Source organism: Ailuropoda melanoleuca, chromosome 2 (assembly GCF_002007445.2).
Source record: "Ailuropoda melanoleuca isolate Jingjing chromosome 2, ASM200744v2, whole genome shotgun sequence".
In the NCBI taxonomy this organism is placed as follows: Eukaryota; Metazoa; Chordata; class Mammalia; order Carnivora; family Ursidae; genus Ailuropoda; species Ailuropoda melanoleuca.
Genome location: NC_048219.1, coordinates 60955614 through 60976498, shown reverse-complemented (window position 1 = coordinate 60976498; position 20885 = coordinate 60955614). Strand labels below are relative to the sequence as shown.

Below are 20885 nucleotides of genomic sequence, written 5' to 3'. Positions count from 1 at the left end.
GCTTAGCTGACTGAGCCACCCAGGCACCCTGATTCATAGTAATTCTTAATGCATTGGTTTGATACCCTTGATATGAATAAGAAGTGTTTAGAAAAGACAGAAAAATTTGTTTTTAATATATCTCTTTAAATTGAAAATTTAGCATTCTAAAAGAAAGCTTAATTCAGTTTGTTTGCATATTTCATATTGTTACGTAGTTGGACTCTGGTATAGTAAAAACTCTTGTTCTGTGTTTGGAATATACTGAGAATTAAATGATGTTCTTCAAAGCAATGCATATCAGCTCTCAGAAACAGAACTGTTGGCTTAGAAAAACAATGTTTAGCAGAAATTTACTGACCTTTGTCCCACCCTTTCTTTGGCTCAACTTGCTCCATAGGGAGAAAGAGTTTCCTGACTGTGTAGTTCCTCATCACTCAAAAGATAGAACGACCAAATATTTATTTGGATGAAATCTGGGAATATAGCATACTTTTTTTAAAAAAGGATTTTATTTATTTATGTATTTATATATTTATGTAACAGAGAAAGGGAGGAGGGGCCGAGGGAGAGGAAGAGGGGAAGGATCCCAAGCAGACTCCCCAGTGAGCGTGGAATCTCGTGACCCTGAGATCATGACCTGAGCTGAAACCAAGAGATGGACACATTACCGACTGAGCCACCCATGTGACCCAATATATACCATACTTTTAAAAAAATTTCTTTTTATGGACACATTTATCTTTCACCAGGAGCCTCTTGGAGTGACTAGTCTAAGACCAAGTGGAATGAGTATTGGAGCTCCTCAAGATTGTTCTAAGAGTACATAGAGTATGGAGTACTGTGCATAGGGCAGACTTTTTGGGGACTTGCACTTACGAGGTATCTTAACCCCCTATATTTGTGATGTTAGTTTCAGGAAAGACATACATTCCCACTGCTTACGTGGTGACTTGGCCACATCTATAGAAAACTCAACTTTGGGCTTTTGGCAGCTGTAATTAGTGACCCTCTTTATCCTGTATTCCCTAGAGAGAAGTACTGTGACTGGCTTGCAGTCTAAGTCTGGCCCTTCTGTAATTATATGGAAACACATCTGTGTAAGAGAATCCCTTATGTGACGTGGGTGAAAATCTGATGTATTACCTTATCAGTTTCACGTTTTTAAAAAATTGGTTGAGCTGCATCAGTTGCAACTTTTTAGGACTCTGCCCCACCTTAACACCAGCGTTGTAAAGCACTGACTACTTCCTCATTAAGAGGAGGTTTCAGCCTACCATGAATACACAGTATGGACATAAACATTTATTTCAACTCATTTTTCAGTTGATAGCTTTACCCTTGAAATTTCCTTTCTAATTGCATTCTAGGATGAGAGATATTGGTCTTTATGTTTGAAAGTGCTTAATGGTAGTTTGCTTTAGCAAGATGAGAAATATTCCTCGTGGATTGGTCAGGGAATGATGAAACGAAACACTCAAGTCTCTAATTAAAGAAAAGTGTCATCACATCTCTCTCTAAGTGCTGGTTTCTAAATTCTGGGTTGTTGTCAAGAACATTAATCTGTGTGCACTTCCTGATCATAGTTAGTGAATCATCATCTAACATTATTCTCAGTATGTGTTACATGTGTATCTTTTTGTCTCCAGTCCCTAGGTCAGGGCCTAGTGTAAAGTGGGGACTCAAAAAAAGTTTATACAATTGAATATGAAGTCATCGATTAATTAAGAACAGCTTATCCAAGGGATGTTTGCAAGTTGAAATATATTTCTTGAAGGGAAGAACCACATCTGATCTTTCATTGTGCTTTAAGTACCTAGCATAATCTAGGGATGCAATGAATGTTTGTTACCACTGTTGACTATAGTAGTATAGTGCGGATTTTCAAAAATCTGATTTTAATTTTCAGGTGGTGGTTGGCTAATAGCTCGTAGATGTCAATAAGAAGAAAGCACCTGGTAAAATTGTGCCAGTTACAGGACATCAGCTTATTCTTGAAATAATGGTACTTCTGGCCTACATTTTATTAAACTCCCCCTTTTATCGTAGCTCCAAAGTAGTTACTTGACTCTCTAGACTTACTTGTTGCTGATAATGTGTAGCAAGTGGAGAAATGCACAGAATACTCCTCTCCCAACTGTTTTCTAGAAATGAGCCTCTTCAATAGGGGTAGGAGAGAAGGCCGATGTCAGGAACTGACTCCTCTTTCCATTGGATCCTATATTCTAAATTGTATTGGTACGTAAATTCAGGCAGCTACATAAGCTAGGACAAGGAACACAGGGACCTTTAGCTTATCAACAATATTCTTAGCAGGGTAATGACAACTGGGAAAATAAATTGAGTTGGCAATTTAATAGGTAAAATTCAGAGTAAACAGAAGCAGCTAAATTTCATGGTTAATAGTAGTACTATTGAAACATGGCTGTTGGAAGACGCTGTTAATGAAAACAGTGACTTTCAAAATGAAGCTACGTTTAGCAACTATTTTTCACTAGAAGTATTTGGCATGATGTTTGGGCTCAAAATTACTACTCTGGATCGCTTAATGCACTGTTAACTGAAATCTGAAATGTGCGTGGCAGGAGAAGAGAGAAAACGGATTTTTTTTGTGTAAGAAAGCTCACATCTAGATTGTCTCTGTATTTTACTACACCCGTATTTTAAGTTGCTTAGAGAACAAAAGCATACCACCAATTGAGAAAAATCTGTAACATCTTGTCAGGTATTATTTATGTATTATTGTTTTGTTGGAAAAGATGTGAAAATATGAAGAATTAGAAAATAGAACCACTAAAATAAGTTATAATGAAGCATATCTCAAAAAAAAAAAAAAGCACACACGAGGGCATAACAATGTTGCGAAAACACATTTTCATTATTCTAAAAACAAATTCTGTCTGATGGTTGGTTAAACCCTATTAATTGGGTATTTTAGCTACTTACTGAAGGAGTAAGACTGGAATAACTAGCCTTTCCTTCTGAGGTATCAAACGGAACTATGCAGGGCGCCTGGATGGCTCATTGGGTTAGGTGTCTGTCTGCCTTCGGCTCAGGTCATGATCCCAGGGTCCTGGGATCAAGTCCCACGTCTAGCTCCTTGCTCGGCAGAGAGCCTGCTTCTCCCTCTCTTGCTCTCCCTGCTTGTGCACTCTCTCTCTGACAAACAAATAAAAATGGGATCTTTAAAAAAAAAAAACCAAACAAATGGAACTAGTGTTATTTTATTTGGTGATATTGTGGTTCTCTTAAGCCATATCTGTTATGGAAAGAGTGAAGAATATGTGGAGAGAAGGTATTATTAATGTATTTCATATGGCAACTTCAAATTTCCTAGATACTTTCGATACCAAGGTATTTGAGGAAAAAAATTGAAGAAACTAGTAAGAACTTTAGAGACATGGTAACTATCCCCAGAGTACTACAGTGGTCCATATTTCACAAGAGAGCACGGCTCAAGTGGATCATACTTTTTATTGTACAAATGGGATTAATACTGCACGTCATAGATATGACATGTTCACAACAAAGGATACTACATTTCAGCCCCCTCCTACTGTGCGAAGCCTTAGGAGAGACAACATTAGAATGTTTTTTAAGCTTCCAAATAAAAAAAAAAAGGACCAATGGTTGTTACTGTCCAAAGATGGAGATAATTTTGGAATTATTTTAGTTCATTTCTTAGGGTGCTGAGGTCTACTCACACTGTGTAACATCGCTATGATTCATATTTATAGTTTGTGAAACACTGAAATGTGTGATCATCTTTTCAACTTAGAAATTGTCTTGCTGGCATACAAACTTAGAGACTATCAGTTCCTTGACTAAGTTCTAATTCTGGGAATGAAGAGGATCCCTAAGTATTTATTTGCGTGCACTTCCGAGATGCCTCTGTGAGACTTCCGTGGACAGCAAGGAGCAGGGCTGGGTAGATTCTTGCATGAATATGTATGTGGCACTGGAGGCAGCTTCTGGAGTCTTTCTACACTTTCCATTCTCTATGTCAGTGCCTTTTCTCTGCTTGCTTTTTTTTTTTTTTAAGGTTTATTTATTTATTTGAGAGAGAGAGAGTACATGCACAAACGGGGGGAGGGGCAGAGGGAGAGGGAGAGAGAATCCTCAAGCAGACTCCCTGCTGAGCACAGAGCCTCATGCAGGGGCTTGGTTCCAAGACCCCGAGATCATGACATGAGCCGAAACCAAGAGTCAGACGCTTACCTGACTGAGCCACCAAGGCGCCCCTCTCGGCTTTCTTTAACTTGTTTCCTTTCTCTTCTGGTTCTTTCTACTGTCATTTTGAATCCATTTTACCTCTGTTTAGTACTTTCGCCATTCTTTTGTATAAGATATTTGATTACTTGTCTGTTTTTCTCCTTAGACTGTAAGCCTTTTGAGGACATCTAATACATGTTTAAGAAATTTCCTCAGTGCCTGTCAGAGATGCTCAATAAATGTTTATTAAGCTCCCACAAACTAATATTCTTATCTTGCAAATTATGTACGAGGCTGTCAGGATTATTAAACTCTAGAGTAGGGATTTTTTTGTTCTTCTTGGTATCTGCATATATGAATTTAAATTTCTAGTTTATTTAATTTAGACATAATATGTAAGGGCGATTGGTTGGGATTATCAACACAGTGCTAACGCATGGCACATTAAATGTTGGGCAGGTCAGAGTCCCCGTACAGCTTCGTATTTACCAACTGGGGCCTGTGGTTTGTGAATCTTCTTCTCCAGAACATAAGACTGGAGATTAATCTTCTATTTATTTTCTATGGCAGCCAAGGAAAACTGGAATATAGGATCTTTGAAAGGGAAATTGGAGCTGTGAAATCTTATGAGCCAGCTCTTTTCTAAAAAAAAAACCTCATAATACATATATGTATGTGTATATATACAATGTAGATATGTAATATAAATATATAAAATATTTAATATATAATTATATATATTTATGGAGAGGGCAAGAAAGAGAAAGACGTTTTTCATTCATAGGCTTTGGGAAAATTTAATAAAATTTATTGGTGAAATGTCTAAGAGATGTAACTGTTGGCATTCACCAACTATTTCGACTATGTATTCTGACTATTATGAAGTCATTTTTGGTGTTTATTAAAATGCTCTCTTGGCTCCCAGTTTATTACTGGTTCATCTAATTTGAAGGGATAATTGGATAGGTCTGACAGATGAATGTTAAAATGTGTCTGGTTTCCTTATATGTTCTGCTCGGGTTCTGTCCAGTGTTTCTCTGCAATGCCAAACGACCAGGGAATCTTGGCAAAGAGAGTCTCCAGGCTTTGGCAATGGAGGATGGGCCTACATTTTCTCAACTGCCCAAATACTCTGTGATTTCGGTCTCAGCAGGCATCCCCTTCTCTTCCATAGCAACAGTACATTTGGGGGATTACTGTGTGTTTTTTTCTCCTACCTCCTGTGGGAGAATACCACTCCTTCTAAGCTGGGATAAATCAGGTCACTGGCTAGAATTCACTATGGTCCTGTTAGATGCTGTTTCTAGAGTTTGATACAGGCCTTCTTTGGGGGATAGAGGGGAAAACAGAAGCAAATTCAATATAATGTCAAGTTCAAGCTTGTATTTTCTTTTCCTGTTGGGGGTGTGTATCAAAGATGACATCTCTCCTTTACAAAATAAACGCAGATGCAAGTAGTGTGTCAAGAACGAATCCTCAAACTTAAGATCATTTCCTTAGAACACTCTTTTATTAAACCAAAAATTACAATGGATAAGGGTCAGATACCTAAAATGACGCAAGACGACTTTTTTTGGAGGATGTCACTGAAAGCATTTTGTGGTACATGGATTGTTTTACTGTGAACATTCCCAGTGATTGGTATAAACCTTTGCCAATGAATGACAAATTTACATACACATCATGTCAGCCAGCAATATTTTGCGGCTTTAATTGCTTTAGCTTCAGGCGTTCCATGTCAAAATAGAGTGTTTAATGTCCTGCAAGTTGCTCTGCTTCTTGCAACGTTAAATTATTCTGTAATCTGCCTGTTTTCTTTCTAATGCATTGTCCATTAAGTCCTTTAATAATTTATAATAGAAGACGTATGATGCAACTTTAAATAGCATGTGCAGCTTCCTTTTTAGAAAGTTCTAGAGAACACTACATCAAAAACTAATGATGTACTATATGGTGGCTAACTAAACATAATAAAATAAATACATAAATAATGTTAAAAAAAAAAAAGTCCTGGGTGTCAAGAAGACTGGAAGACCTGAAATGAATTTGCATAGCGTTTGCTCCTACTTATATCTCAGTTAAAGAGAGCCTCTTTTGTGGTGTTAAAGTTTTGTCTTAATGTGAAGCTTTGTGTTTATACTAATAGGTATGTAATATTATACTAATTTTTAATTTCAGGTAAAATAGTATTTTTACTTAAAAAGTGCAGGTGGGCAATAAAGAATCCATTAAAAGGAAATGGATATTTTTCTATGTAGCCAAGTAATTTTAATGATAAAATTGATTTTATTCAGCAAAGTCTGAGAGAATGAATGAGACTAGAAAAGTTTATTTGTGACCATTTAGTTAAGCCAAGTTCAACAAAGATGTATCAGCACAGAAACACAATGTGTTTGATGTGTCTTTGGTTGTTATAGGTTTGAAGCATATTGAAAAAATAATCTTCAGCTTACATCATATCTGAGTGTTATCATTTTTTAAAAGATTTATTTATTTAAGTAATCTCTACATCCAGCGTGGGGCTCAAACTCATGACCCCAAGACCAAGAGTTGCACACTTTGCTGACTGTGCCAGCCACGTACCCCTGAGTGTTAACATTTTTAATGGTTAGAATCTTATCTGATGTCCCTTTTTAAAGAATGACCCTTTCTCGGTTCCTGTTTCTGATGTGGTATTGCTATGTGCTTGTATATTGTGTCTTAGGTATTAAAATAGCAAAACTCAGATAAATGTATAAACACTAAAGAATGTCAAACACCTCTTCTTCTCTATGATTAATGCCATGTTCAAAGATAGCCTATTCCTTAATTATGTACTATATGATTGTTTAAAGTAAGTTTCAAATGAATAACAGTGACACATTCCTCAGTGTGTAGTCAATATCTCCTTGCTCAAAGTAGCATTAGAGTCTTAAAAGACCAAAAAGGAATTATCTTTTCTGTTTTCAATACTTACATTTGCCAAGATGAAAAGTTTTATTTAAAACATGAAAAATGAAAATGTATATATCCACATGTTATAAAGTTACCTTTAATAGTACCCCCCTCTTGTGCTTTCCTCTAGTCATGAGGGTGTTTCTTCGATGATTCTATTTACGATCAAGTTCCCACAGTGCCCTTGGATGAGTTTAGCTATAATTTGGTTATCGGGCCTTTGTGATCCTTAAAACAGATTCAGACAATTATATAACTGGTGTCTTAAGAATTTTGGAGGGCTAGAAGGATGCCTGGGTGGCTCAGTCAGTTAAGCGCCTGCCCTCAGCTCAGGTCATGATCCCAGGGTCCTGGGATGGAGTGCTGCATCAGGCTCTTCTCCCTCTGCCTGCCGCTCCCTCTGCTGTGCTCGCTCTCTCTGACAAATAAATAAAATCTTAAAAAAAAAATAAAAGAATTTTGGAACACTGCAGCAATTTCTAGTCTAATCTTACCTAATGATATATTCAAAGCTTTTTATAAATTTGTATTTATTTTTATTTTTAATTTATTTATTTTTAAAGATTTTATTTATTTATTTGACAGAGATAGAGACAGCCAGCGAGAGAGGGAACACAAGCAGAGGGAGTGGGAGAGGAAGAAGCAGGCTCCCAACCCCGCAGGAAGCCCGATGCGGGGCTCGATCCCAGGACCCTGGGATCACGCCCTGAGCTTAAGGCAGACACTTAATGACTGAGCCACCCAGGTGCCCCCATTCCTTTTTTTTTTTTTTAAGATTTTATTTATTTACTTGAGAAGAGAAAGAGAGAAGCCCAAGCAGGGGGAAGGGCAAAGGGAGAGGGAGAAGCATACTCCCTGCTGAGCAGGGAGCTGATGCAGGGCTTGATCCCAGAACCCTGAGATCATGACCTGAGCCAAAGTCTTGACCAACTGTGCCACCCAGGCGCCCCTTGTGGGAGTAGTATCTTAAGGGAAAGGTTGACCAGAGTGTATATTTTGAGTTAGTGTAACCTTAGTTGATCACTTATTAAGAAAATACCTATTTTTTTTCTTTTCAATTTATTAAGACGAGAGGAGTAAAAGAAAACACATGTGTGGAAAATGAACACTGTAGCATACCTGGATTTGGTGGGCTCAAATTCCATGCTGATTTAGAACATGGAGTGAGGAAACTGTATCTTCCTGGACCTTTGAAAGCCCAAATTAAATGTTACAGGCTTGTGGTTATGAGCTTTTTCAACTTCATGCTTCCCGAAGTGCCTGGAATAAATTCAGAAGAGGTAGGAACATACCTTAACCAACAGCACGCTCCTTTACTGTATCAGAAGAGAGCAGATTTACATTATCAGGCATGTGGGGTTATTGGCAATAACATAGATGTTCTCTCATTTCTCTGTTTATTCCATTTCCGATGGACACTATGGCCAGAACATTTTAAGAAGCCATGTTGAGATAAATGTGGCCTAGCAGTTCTAAGAGGAAACTCCCTAGCGCTTTTGCTAATTTCAGATTGTCCGGGGTAATTAGAACAGTCCTCCACCAAAAAAGGAGAAAGCCCTGTGAGTAAAAATCCCTTATTCTTCTGCTTGCTCCTCGAGGCCCGTGCCTTTTTTCCTTGCTATCTTTTTGGAATCCTAAGGAATAACGTGATACTCCATCACATGCCTGGGGTGGGGAGGGCGCAGGAAGGGTGAGGAGAGGGGTGCTTGTGGCTACATTTCTGTATTGAATTTAATTTTTCATTGATAATTAGACTCTCAAAGCCACCTGATATTTTTGACCAGCAGGAAACAAAAGCCCACTGATTGACTCAGGGGATGCGGGGGAGCGGCCCCCACTGTGCTCACTCAGCTTCTCCACAAAGACTAAAAACAAGAGCTGTGGCAAATTGGATCACCATGCAAGTTCCAACTGGCCCATTGTGTACAAGTAGTAAATTGGGAGCTGATATTTCTGAGAACTATTTATTAGCAAAGCTCGGTGTTTTACTCCCTCCCTCCCCCGCCCTCCTCCCTCCTGCTCTTAGTTGTTTTTTTTTTTTTCTTTCTTTCTTTCTTTCTTTCTTTCTTTCTTTCTTTCTTTCTTTCTTTCTTTCTTTCTTTCTTTCTTCTTTCTTTTCAGCAAACTGCTTTTTACCAAGTTAAGTGAGCAATCTAAAGCACTTAACAAAAAATTCAGGTAATTATCCAAAGAGTTGGCCAGACTAGAAACAAACTGATTATATGTGACAAATGAAATACAATTTTTTTCAGTAATCTTAACAGGTATTTATGTGTGCATAATTGCACAAAAGGCAAAAATGGAATGGCATTTGCAAGAGTTTACTGAAATGCAAGCAGATAGAAAAAATTCTAAAAATTCAATCTTATTGCTGCATATATTACGATTTGTAAATGAAGATGTCTCGGTGACAGCTTCTGGTGGAGTGATCAGTTCTAACCATTTAGTACAAGAAAGGTGTGAAAATACCAGCCTGTGGCCAGTTAGCAGAAATTGTAGTTATACAAGCCTAGACCTGCATGTCTTACAGAAGAATTGATAACTCTGGAGTTTTTTCAATTTGAGTAATACAGAGAGGGAAAAATGGAGTCTGTTTCATTAGTTGCTTATATATGTCCCATCTTTGAGAGTTTTAGCTTTCGTTGAGTTGGAAATATGGTATTATTTCTACTACCAATATCATAGAGAAAATGTATATAGAAGGTTATATGACTGCAAAAATAAATAAAGTTTCTATTAATGTTTCACAGCAAAGTTTTTGAGATGATACCGGCTCATTTTACGTGTACTTATTCATTTGACCTTTTATGGACAGTACCACATACGGTGTATTTTTGTTTCTGTGTGCTTCCATTTTCCACCAGTGTGTAATAAATTCTATGACTTAATGAACTGATTTGGTGAGAAGAGCTCAGACTAACATGGTTAAATCCCGGTGTTCCAGCCAGGCAACGTCATGAAGACGCTCACAGCGAGGATGCAAGCAAGCTCTGGTCATTATTTTATATCTGACTATTACGACTCAACCATCAATTATTAAGAAATGTCTGTGGTGTCCAATAATGTCTTAGGTGTTGCAGGGGATGAGAAAAGTATGATGCTTGGTTTCAGACATTCAGAAGTTTATCATTTGATAAGTAAACAGAAGTTAACCAACAAAAACAATGAACAAACTATTCAATGACGGAGGTTGTGAGTATGATATTGCAGAGCTATGGGGATTTGAATGCCTATTTAGATATTCTTCTAGAAAGAATTGAAGTCTAGCCTTTCTTAACCTGGTGGCTAGCATAAGGTGGGCGGGGTTATTGCGCCCCAGAAAATCATACTAGAATTCAAAGGTATCTTGACAGGTTTTTTTTGAGAAAAAAATTTCATTTTGGGTGTTATATGCAACTACTGAATCATCAAACTTTACATCAAAAACAAATTAAAAATTAAAAAAAAAAAGAAAAAGAAAACGAAAGAAATTTCATTTGATTCTTGGAAACCAAAGCAGACAATAGAGACTCAGGATTCAGGGTCAATGAACAATCTCAAAGATGAAGGGGATGTTCTTGGAGTATGGTACATTGTAGAAAACTATTCAGTTTTTGCCATCACAGATTTTTTTTTTTGATGGAGAGAACTTGAGGACAAGCAAAATGAGGTATATTCGTAGTAAGTTCCTGATTGGGTTGCTGTAGGATTCAATGAGATAAGGCTTATTAGGTGTCTGGCACATACTGTGTTTTCAAGAAATATGAGTTGTTTTTAAAATAGAGCTGTCAGGAAAGGTGGTAGTTTCTCAGGGCCTGGGAGTAGAGAGTGAGACGGAAGCAAGCTTTGGCTCTCTGGGCTCTGATGGGTAGATGTCTGTCCCATGTGCTCCTCTTTGTACTCTCCTTACCATCTTAGTGTTGGTTTCTAATATCTGCCCCCCTTCCTGTCAACACAGGAAGTAGACCTCATTTTCAGGTCCCGTGGATTCTTCTCTGCAGCATTTGACATTTTTATTTTTCTTTGGGATCTTCTAAAAAACAAAATCCCCCCTTTCCTTGGTTTCTGTGATAATCACTATTTCTCATTTCCTCCACTTTCCTCCCAGTTTCTCTGATGAGCTCTCGAGTTCTCATCTTCCAAAAGCATGCACATCCCTCACTCTTTTTTTCCAAACCGGAGTCCTCTTCTCAACCGCCTTTTTCTTTTACTCTCCAAATCCTCCCGAGGAGATTCTCGTCCTCTCCTCCCATGACGTCAGTTCTCATTGGATGCTGGACAGTTCTCCGTATCCAGCTCCAGCCTCTCATCGGGCTCTAAAAATGCATTTCTGGTTTTTTCCTTAATGCGCCTGTAGTTGTCTTAAATGCAGCATATCCATACAGAATTTATTTGCCACTATATTCCTTCTCCTGTATTCTGTATTTAAGTTAATGGTATTCCTACCACAGGGCATTCAAATGTCCCTTAAACTGGGACTGAGGGGTTTCCCAGGACACAAGACTTTCACTGCTCCAACTGCCAAAGTCCTGGGCAATCCAGGACTAACCAGACATATCTGAATTTTCCTCTACTTTTCCGTTTCCTCATCTCTTACCTTTGAGTAGTCAGCACGCTCCGAGTATCATATCTCAGGACTGTCTTGAAGCCTACCCCTCTTTTTTTATTCTCAGTGCGACTGCCTGCATACAGGCCTTTGTTATTTTGTATCTGGGGTGCTGTAATGGAATTGCACCTGGAGTCTCGACTCTAATCTCGCTCGTCTTATACGCTGGCAGAGTAGCCTGAATAAATGCAGATCTGATAATCATGGCGCTATTAAACAAGAGGCCAAAACGTTAGGAAGTGAGAAATCCATGGAGAAAACTGAGTTCTGCCGTAGAATAGAGGGTTTTGGCTCTTCAACCCGACCGCAAGAACCCTGTGACTCTGAAAGGGACTGATGGTAACCTCAGTATAATAAATCTCGGTTAGAGATCAACACAATTTTCTCCTCAGCTTCTGGATCAATTTCCCCCCTCTGCCTGGACAGCAGTACTTGCTTTTTAAAATTTGCTTTGGGAACATCAACTTGCATTAGAGTTGAATCAAAATAAGACCAAAAAAATTCCATGATTATCTGTATACAAAGAACTAGGTATTAGTGATAGGGAAAGGAGATAAGAAAGAGAAAATATAAATTGTAACCAAGAGACAAATTAGAAATTTTTCTGCTCGGGAATATTATCTTAAACACCCAAAGCAGCTCACCTTCCCACACCCTACTCTGGGACCTGTCTCTTGTTTCAACTACAGTCTTACTAGTGGTGATGTCATGTTTTGCTCACTAATAGCATGCTCCTTCATTGTGTCAAGTACATAAACTTGGAGTGGGGGGGGTTTAAATATAAACTTTATAAAGTCTTTGATATTCTTTTTTTTTTTTTTTAGATTTTATTTTTTTATTTTTAAGTAATCTCTACACCCAACGTGAGGCTTGAACTCATAACCCCAAGATCAAGAGTGGTTTGCTCCTTTGGCTGACCCAGCCCGGCGCCTCCTGTCTTTGGTATTCTACCCTGTAAGATGTGGCGCTCAATTCTCTTCCTCTTGAACATGAGCTGGACTTAGTGGCTTGCTTCTAATGAATAGAGTATGTCAGGAGGTGTTTTCTGAAACTAAGTCATTAAAGGCATTGTGACTTCTTCCTTACTCGCCCTCGGATCACTCACCCTTGCGGAAGCCAGCTTGCATGTTTTGAAGATGTTCTCCTTACGGAGCTGTCTATGTGGGGGCTGGGGCTTCCAGGGCACAGCCAGCGCTACCTTGCCAGGTGTGTGAATGAACTCTCAGTGCAGAAGCAGGTCTGCCACCCCCAGTCAAGCCTTCAGCTGACCGTAGCCTTCGTCTACATCTAGACTGCAGTCTCATGACTAACTCTGAACCAGAACCGCCCAGCTAAGCTGCCCCCAGATTCCTGAGCGGTGAAGCTGTGTGAGTTAATAGGTGTATTTTACTGTGAACCACTAAGTTTTGGGGTGATTTATTATGCAGCAAGAGGTAACTAATGCAGAGTAGTTTTGTTTGATCCTTTCTTTCCTATTTCTTTCCTTTTGGCCCTTTTCCCAATGATTCAGACCCTCAGATCATGATACATTTTGCCGATTCTTCTGCAAAAAAGCTATATTCTTTACCCCTCACTTACTGTATTTCCTGCTCTGTTACATTCCTTCATCTCTGAAGTCTTGACTTCCTGTCCACTCATTCCAAGGGTCTGTACAGAGACCCCTCTCCATAGGTCTCTTGCATTTTATGATATCTTGTGAGCAGAAAGACTGCCTGCCTTTTTGTTCTAGATGATCTTTCCAAGGATGCAGGCTTGCTTACTGTCCAGTATAATAAAATAATATCTTCTGGGGCACCTGGGTGACTCAGTTGGTTAAGCAGCTACCTTCGGCTCAGGTCCTGAAATTGAGCCCTGAGTCCGGCTGCTGGGCAGCAGGAGGCCTGCTTCTCCCTCTCTTTCTACCCCTCCTCCTGGTTGTGCTCTCTTGCTCTCTCTCAAATAAATAAATAAATAAAATCTTAAAAAATAATATCTTCCGGGGCCTGGGTGGCTCAGTAGTTAAGTGTCTGCCTTCGGCTCAGGGCGTGATCCTGGTGTTCTGGGATTGAGCCCCATATCGGGCTCCTCCGCTGGGAGCCTGCTTCTTCCTCTCCCACTCCCTCTGCTTGTGTTCCCTCTCTTGCTGGCTGTCTCTCTCTCTGTCAAATAAATAAAATCTTTAAAATAATTAATAATAATAATATCTTCCTCTGGCACGAAGATCAGACAGGCTTGCTTATTGCCCATTAGAGAAGATTTGGGTTTCATGAGTTCAGTGTTCCTCAGCTGTGATGCAAACCTACCGTATCCCTCAGCGGGATCCCCTGAGGCCCTTCTGTATCACCCCCCTGGCATTTGGAGAGTAGGGGTAACCAAAACCAAAATGGTGCTCAGGTGGCTGGTTTTGCCGTGAACAAGTAGGACCTTTGTCTCTGATACAGGAGCTCGTGGCTTCTGCAGGCTCACTTGTCAGCTTGCAAATAAGGTAAAAGTTCAGGCTCTTACTAGTTCTTGACAGTGTTAACCCATTCGCCTCAATCCCACCTGAGGCTGTAATCATGCCTCTTTTCTCCTCTTATTCATTCACCAAATGAAAACTGACTGTACGTTCTGAATCTCTAACTGCCTCCCATTTTGATTGCATTTTGTTTTGTTTCGATACATCTGAGTAAATGCTTCAGGCAAATCTCAACCACACTCTTCTCATTTCTGCCTTGGAACTCTAGAAGGTGACAATATCTTTATCTGTTACACCTTCCTGGTATTCTTCTCCGCAGTACCATGTCGCCTGCCCCTTATGAGATACACGTGTGAAACTTTCCTCTTCTGGGAAATAGTTACCCATTCTTCTTTCCCCTTTTCTGTTCATCATCTGAATCCCCCTTACTCCATCCTTGCTTTCTCCTGCTTCCCTCAAGTACTTAACTCCTCCATGTTACACAATGGTAGTTAATGGGAGACATCAATGTAGGTTTTTAAAAATCATCTGTTACCCTCTACAGATGTCTTTTTCCTATAGAGAGTAAAAAAGCCCTTGAAAGCAGGAGACTTGGAATTTGTTTTCTTAATAAGACACGCAGATCTGGACAGAGTATGCTTGACATCACGGTCCCTCACCCAGCGCTGGCAGACCCACATTGTCCGGCTTCCTGGGATAATCTGAATCTCATCTGGTGACATGGCCGTGTTTCTCAGACATAGGATTAGAAGCCCCGAACATGCACAGAAATCGCTCCCGTCCCAAGAAGCAGATGGCAACCCTTGAAATGGCCTCCGGCTGCTCCTGCAGAGCCGCTCCTCTTTCTCAGCCCAAACCTTTCTTACTAGTCTTAGCCTTTATCCATGACTTCTTGCTCTTTCCCTCAGGCTCCTGTAATGTAAGTAGTCCTCTGGAAAAAAAAAATATCACCAAAGCTCTTCAGTCTTTTGTCCATTGAATAACTCTTGAGTTCTCTTTCTTATGCCCCTTAATGCTCTCTCTCAGATAAGATTGGGCTCCTTGGTTTCATATTCTATTCTCTGCGGGAAAGCATTAAAAATAAGAACTAAACAAAAACTTACTCTGAGGAGAAGTTCTTTTTTTTTGTTTTGGTTTGGTTTTTTTTTTTTGGTCCCTTCTTTTCTTTTTGAGGTTTAATCTATTCTGCAAACAGAATCTTGCTTACTCTGTCCATCGCTCCATGTATCTGCACTCCTGGAAGTTTAGTCCTTGTGGGCAGATTTGTTTTTTGGTTTTGGGGAACTTTTATTTATAGCTTTTTAGAAATCGTCTCCCTTCTCCACACCCACTCCGCTGCAGGCTTGTGAACTTGAAGCCGTGTGTGTGTGCGCGCGCGTGCGTGTTTGCACGTGGACACACATTAGAAGGAGAAAAAGAGATTTCTTGCCAAGTAGGCTCTTTCCGGCATCCCCAGCTAGTTTTGGAATCTGTGAGGAAGCAGAGGGTAAATTTGTCTCCTGATTCACATGGCCAACAGCTTTGTCAATTCTGTCAAGTTATACAATAGAGGTTTTCCCTACCAGCTTTTTGACTTGCCATTTTAGAATTGGAACGGTCCTGAGGGCTAATATGTAAAGCAGTGAGAGATATGAAATTGTGGCTCATTTTCATGGGGTGGCCATGCAGCAGGGGGATTCATAACTACAGACATTTTATTGATAAAATGAAATAATATATGAAAAATGCAATATACAGTTTTTATTGTCGTCTTTTATTATGTATGAAATTGTCTTCAACATAAGTTACAACCTGATTAAATGCAATAGACATTTAAAAATCTATGTAAAGTCAAAAAAATTCTCTTTATGTACACTATCTTTTGTCTAGAGTCTAGCAAATATAGACTGTACTTTTCGTTGCAGGATTTGTGCTTAACCTAATAAGCAGAAACAACCAAAAAATACAAACCAAAGCAACTACGAACATCAATATTGAATAAAGCATTAAAAAGACAAACACAGGATCACTTTTTTTGTTTAGAAATGCAGAATGAATATTAAAGTTAGTGCCCCCCCCAAAAAAAAACCCCAAGAAAGTAATCTGCCATCTCCAGGGGGAAACTTTCCTGCTCAGGGGCACATGCTGACTCTCGATCTTCTCTCTGCTCCTGTGGAGAGCCCAGCACAGGGTCATACTGAAGACTGAGATATTATCACCACAGCAGTCCCGAAGCCCGTGCACCGATGAAGTGGGATTTGTTGTCAAAGACCTCTTTGATGGCCTCAGAGCAAGGCTTCACTGGGATGCTTGAGAGAAAATCCTTTTGGGGGCGGATGTCTGAGATAAATTGTTCTACTCCTCCAGCCACACCACAGTGGTCCAGTGCGGAGGGGATGGCTTTAGCGTCCCGCTGGGGCTTGTCCTCGGCTTTCAGCTTGTTGTAGGTATCCTTGTAAAACTCCTGGATTTAATCACCTCATCTTCGAGGGAATATCCCAGTGGCCTGTAGCTATTTTAATGGCAGACATCACCAAGAGGAAGCCAAAGAAGAATCCCTGCAAGCACTGGGGCTCTTGCAGCCCAGCAGCCCAGGAAACCCACCAGCATCCGGAGGGCACCGGCTGCCATCAGAATTGATCCTTCAGTGTAGAAGCTGGAGTGATGATTTTCTGGCTCCAAGATGCTCTCGGCCTCTGATTCAGTTCAGAGCTAAGTTCAATGACAAGGAATGCAATCCTGGCAAGCCTGAAGATGAAATTAAATCCAAAGAGCAGGTATTTGAGGCACTTGGTGCCTTTTTCGACTCCTGCTGTGGCTGCCTGAACTTCTTTTTGATACTATTATTCTTTCAGATTGCTATCAAAAACCTAAATGAAAAGAAACTCTGTTAGGAAAGTCTTTATCAGTTTGGTCTTGTGAAAATAGAATATTTGTTTTTATTGCAGAATTGTTTTTCTCTCTAGACTTTAAAAATATTTTTTACAAGTGACTTTCAGAAAAAAAAGTAGGTAAGTACATGTAGGCTGTTTCACTTGACGTCTCAATATTTAAAGGTTCCCCCCGCCCCTTGGGCTGGATTATTACTTGCTACATAGTATGAATTTTCTAGAAGTTATTACATAACTGGCAGAAATATTTGGGTTAAATTACCATGATATGTATCACATTTCTGCTACAGACAAGCATATATTTTTAGAAATTATAAAATATTTCAAACATACAGAAATAAAATAACTGATTCCCAGATTAAGCCTATGAACTTTTTCCTGCTCACGCTCCAAATTCTATTTTCCCCTCTCACTCCCTAGAGGTGAACTTAATTTTACTGTATCACAGGTGGGGTTCCCCAGGAAACAGGCTCTGAGACTCTGAGATTTATATGTGGAGGTTTTCTGTGGGGTGCTCTCAGGAGACACACCTGTGAAAGGTGAGGAAAGCAGTATTGGGGAAAACTTTCAGCATTTTAATTATCTGTCTGGGTGTGGTTTTCTTTAAATTTATCCCGTGTGGTTCACTGAGGTTCTTGGATCTGTAAATTTATGTCTTTCACCAAATTTGGGGCATTTTCAGCCATTATTGAAATATTTTTTTGGACCACTTTCTTTTTCCTCTCCTTCTGGGACTCTCCAGCAAGATAAATATTAGACCTTTTGATATTGTTCCAATACAAAGCCTCGTTTATTATTTAAGTTTTTCCCCCTGTTATTCAGATTGGAGTCATTTCTACTGTTATTCTGATTGGATAATTTCTACTGATCTGTTTTCAAGCTCACTCTGTTCTACTATTGAGGTCTGTCTGGTGAATTTCTGTTACTGTAATTTTCATTTAGTACTAATTTGCTGAAAATGCCTATTATTCCATTTGTTTCTAGATTGTTGTTTGCCCTTATTTCATGTGGCATAGTTATAATAACTGCCATAGCTTTTTTTGTTTGATAACTTCAATATTTGGGGTCATCTTAGTGTTGGTGTCTGTTGATTGCCTCTTCTTTTCAGTTGTTTACATTTTCCTAGTGCTTTGCATGTGGATTAATTCTGAACTGTGTCTTGGCCATTTTCAATCCTATGCTACAAGATTCTGGGCTCAGTTGAAATCTGGAGAGCGGCTTCTGCTTCTCTTTCTCCTCCTCCTTTTTCTTCTCTTTTTTTAAAAACAAGCAGTTAACACTACGAGATTTAGACTTCAAGTGCTGACCTGGTTTATGTGGGCTTAGAATGTCAGGTTAGTTTTTTCAAAGAGCTTGCAGTGCTATTCTGGTTACCACGATGTATGCACCTTCTCTGATGGTCTACACCACAGATCTGTTCTCACAGCCTTTGCTATGCTGATTCTGGTAGATTTCATGCAGGTTCAGGTTGAGAGTGAGTTTAAAGAATCACTTTCAGCTTCTTTCTTTCCAGGTTTATTCAGCATTTCTATATTGTTATAATGTATGTATGTGTGTTGGGGGGGTATCCATAGAAACTTGGCTTATCATTTTGCCAAAACCAGAATTCTACATAATTTCATTGAACAATTTATTATATTCATGTAATTTCTTTTTGATATTTAAAACTTTTATCAAAAGTTCATGTAACAGATGATGTTAATGCTCTCCTACTATTTCCTCAGGTCCCTTTACCATTTTGTTCATGTTGACCCCCAGAGGTTTCACTCCTGACAGCCAGCACATGCACTGTTTTTTCAGGAAGCTGCTTTCAGGCTGTGAGTGTCTAGTTTGCCTGTGGATGCCTGAAGAGTCTGGGAATGTGCATCCTCAGTGGACAGCCCTGGCACCAATGGCCAGTTGGGATGGGAGTGTAATACTTCCATCCCCTTGGTCCTGATCTGGACAGCCTTTAGGTGGAACCGAAACTGCACAGCTCCCTGGTGGAATTGAGTTAAAGTTCTCCCTCACGAGACTTTGCTGAGTATTGGCATCCTTGTTTGGCTCCCTTAACTTCCCTGCCCACTTCCCCATTTCTTCGCTGTTTTTTTCCCTTGGAAAACCTCTTCATAAATAACTTTCATATAGGTCATTGTTCCAAGATCCCCCTCTGGGACAGTGTAACAGATAGAAATTCTAAGATAGCCCTCAAGATTCCGTGGTGTATGTGTCCCATATAATCCCCTTCTCTTGAGCATGAGTGGGGCCTGTTTTTATGATGAGACAGCCACTCCTTTGTTTCATGATATGGCAAAGGTGATGGGATCATCACTTCCTTGATCATACAGGACTCAGCTTTAGCACTCTGGAGAGAGATATTCTGCTGGACTGGAGAGAAGTAAACTGTGATGTTGTGAGAGGGCCACGTGGCAAGGAACTGCTGGGCCTCTGGCAGCCAGCAGGAAAGGGGGACCCCGGCCCTGCAGTATAAGGAATTGAATTCTGCCAAGAGCCATGTGAGCCTCAGAAAGGTTGGCTCATCTTGTGATAGTAGAGCACGGTCAGAAGTATGGGCTCTGGAGTCCAGCCTCTTTTAGTTAGAGACCAGTTCTTCCTCATTCTTGTAGTGACTTTGGGCAAGTTGGTTAATCTCTCTTCCCTTTCTATTTGTAAAATTGAAATACTGATAGTACTTACTGCACAGGACCGTTGTGCGAGTTTACCGAGGACAGTGCATGGCACAAGGAAAAATGCTTTGTAAATGGGAGCTATTATGATAGGTAATATTGCAGAAATACATAAATTATTTAATAATAATAGTTACATCAATAGTTTTTAGTAAATAAAATATATTAAATGTATCAAAGTATAATGTTAAGAAATCAACATTTTAATAATACTTATGTAAAACATATGAAATATACCAAATATATCTCATAAAATACATGAGCTGTGATTGATCACTCCTTTAAATAATGAAATCGTTATTATCCTTTTTTAAAAAGATTTTATTTATTTATTTGAGAAAGAGAGCACAGGCAGGGTGAGGGGCAGAGGGAGAAGCAGCCTCCTCACTGAGCAGGGAGCCCCATGCAGGGCTCGATCCCAAGACTCCAGGATCATGACCTGAACCAAAAGTGAATGCTTAACCAACTGAGCCACCCAGGCGCCCCTGAAATTATAATTAATAGTGGCCACCTAGTTGTAATACATTACTTAAGAGGTGTGGAATTATGACCACTTCCTCCTATCCCTCTTTCTTTCTAGCCACTCTTCATGTCTTAGAGCCTATCCAACCTCTTGGGTCCAGCAAAAAACATCTTTTCTATAAATTCTTCTGTGATTCCACCTACACTCTGAAATTTCCTTAGTGTACTTATTTTTCTCTTATGGTATTTGTAACTCCTCTCTCATTGTTCCCTGGTTAAAAAGGTCTTATCATAAATTGCATATGTTAGAAACTCATATTTGTTAAATGGATGCATGAATTAAGAGTACTGATAGAACTTTTAAGAGTCCTTAAGCTATTCACTTAGTTTTGTCAATTAATTTCTCACTGGTCACACAGTGCTGTTCTAATTCATAACAAGAGCTTTCAAAATAAAGATATCAACTACACAAAACAGTATAAGTTTTCAGTTGTTCGTTTTGGAAATCTGTGTTCATAGGGAATCTCTGGCTGTCTTTTCTTGGACAAAATGGTACTGTAGAGAGTAGCCAGAGGGAGTTGGAGTGATTTGAAAGCATGGTAATGCAAAGTGGGGGCAGTGCTCTTTCTGTAGGTGGGAATGTTATCAGTATATTTAAAAATGATTTGGGGATTCTTTTCAAGTCTGATTTAAAAATTCTTTGTCATCTACCAAAGGCATGCCTTTGGATTGGAAGGAAA

General features: G+C 39.5%; 1 pseudogene; it reads right to left on the bottom strand.

The window, feature by feature from the left end:
- Nucleotides 1-18763, bottom strand: part of LOC100477254 — a 35832-nt pseudogene extending 17069 nt beyond the window's left edge.
- Nucleotides 18764-20885: the final 2122 nt, after the last annotated feature.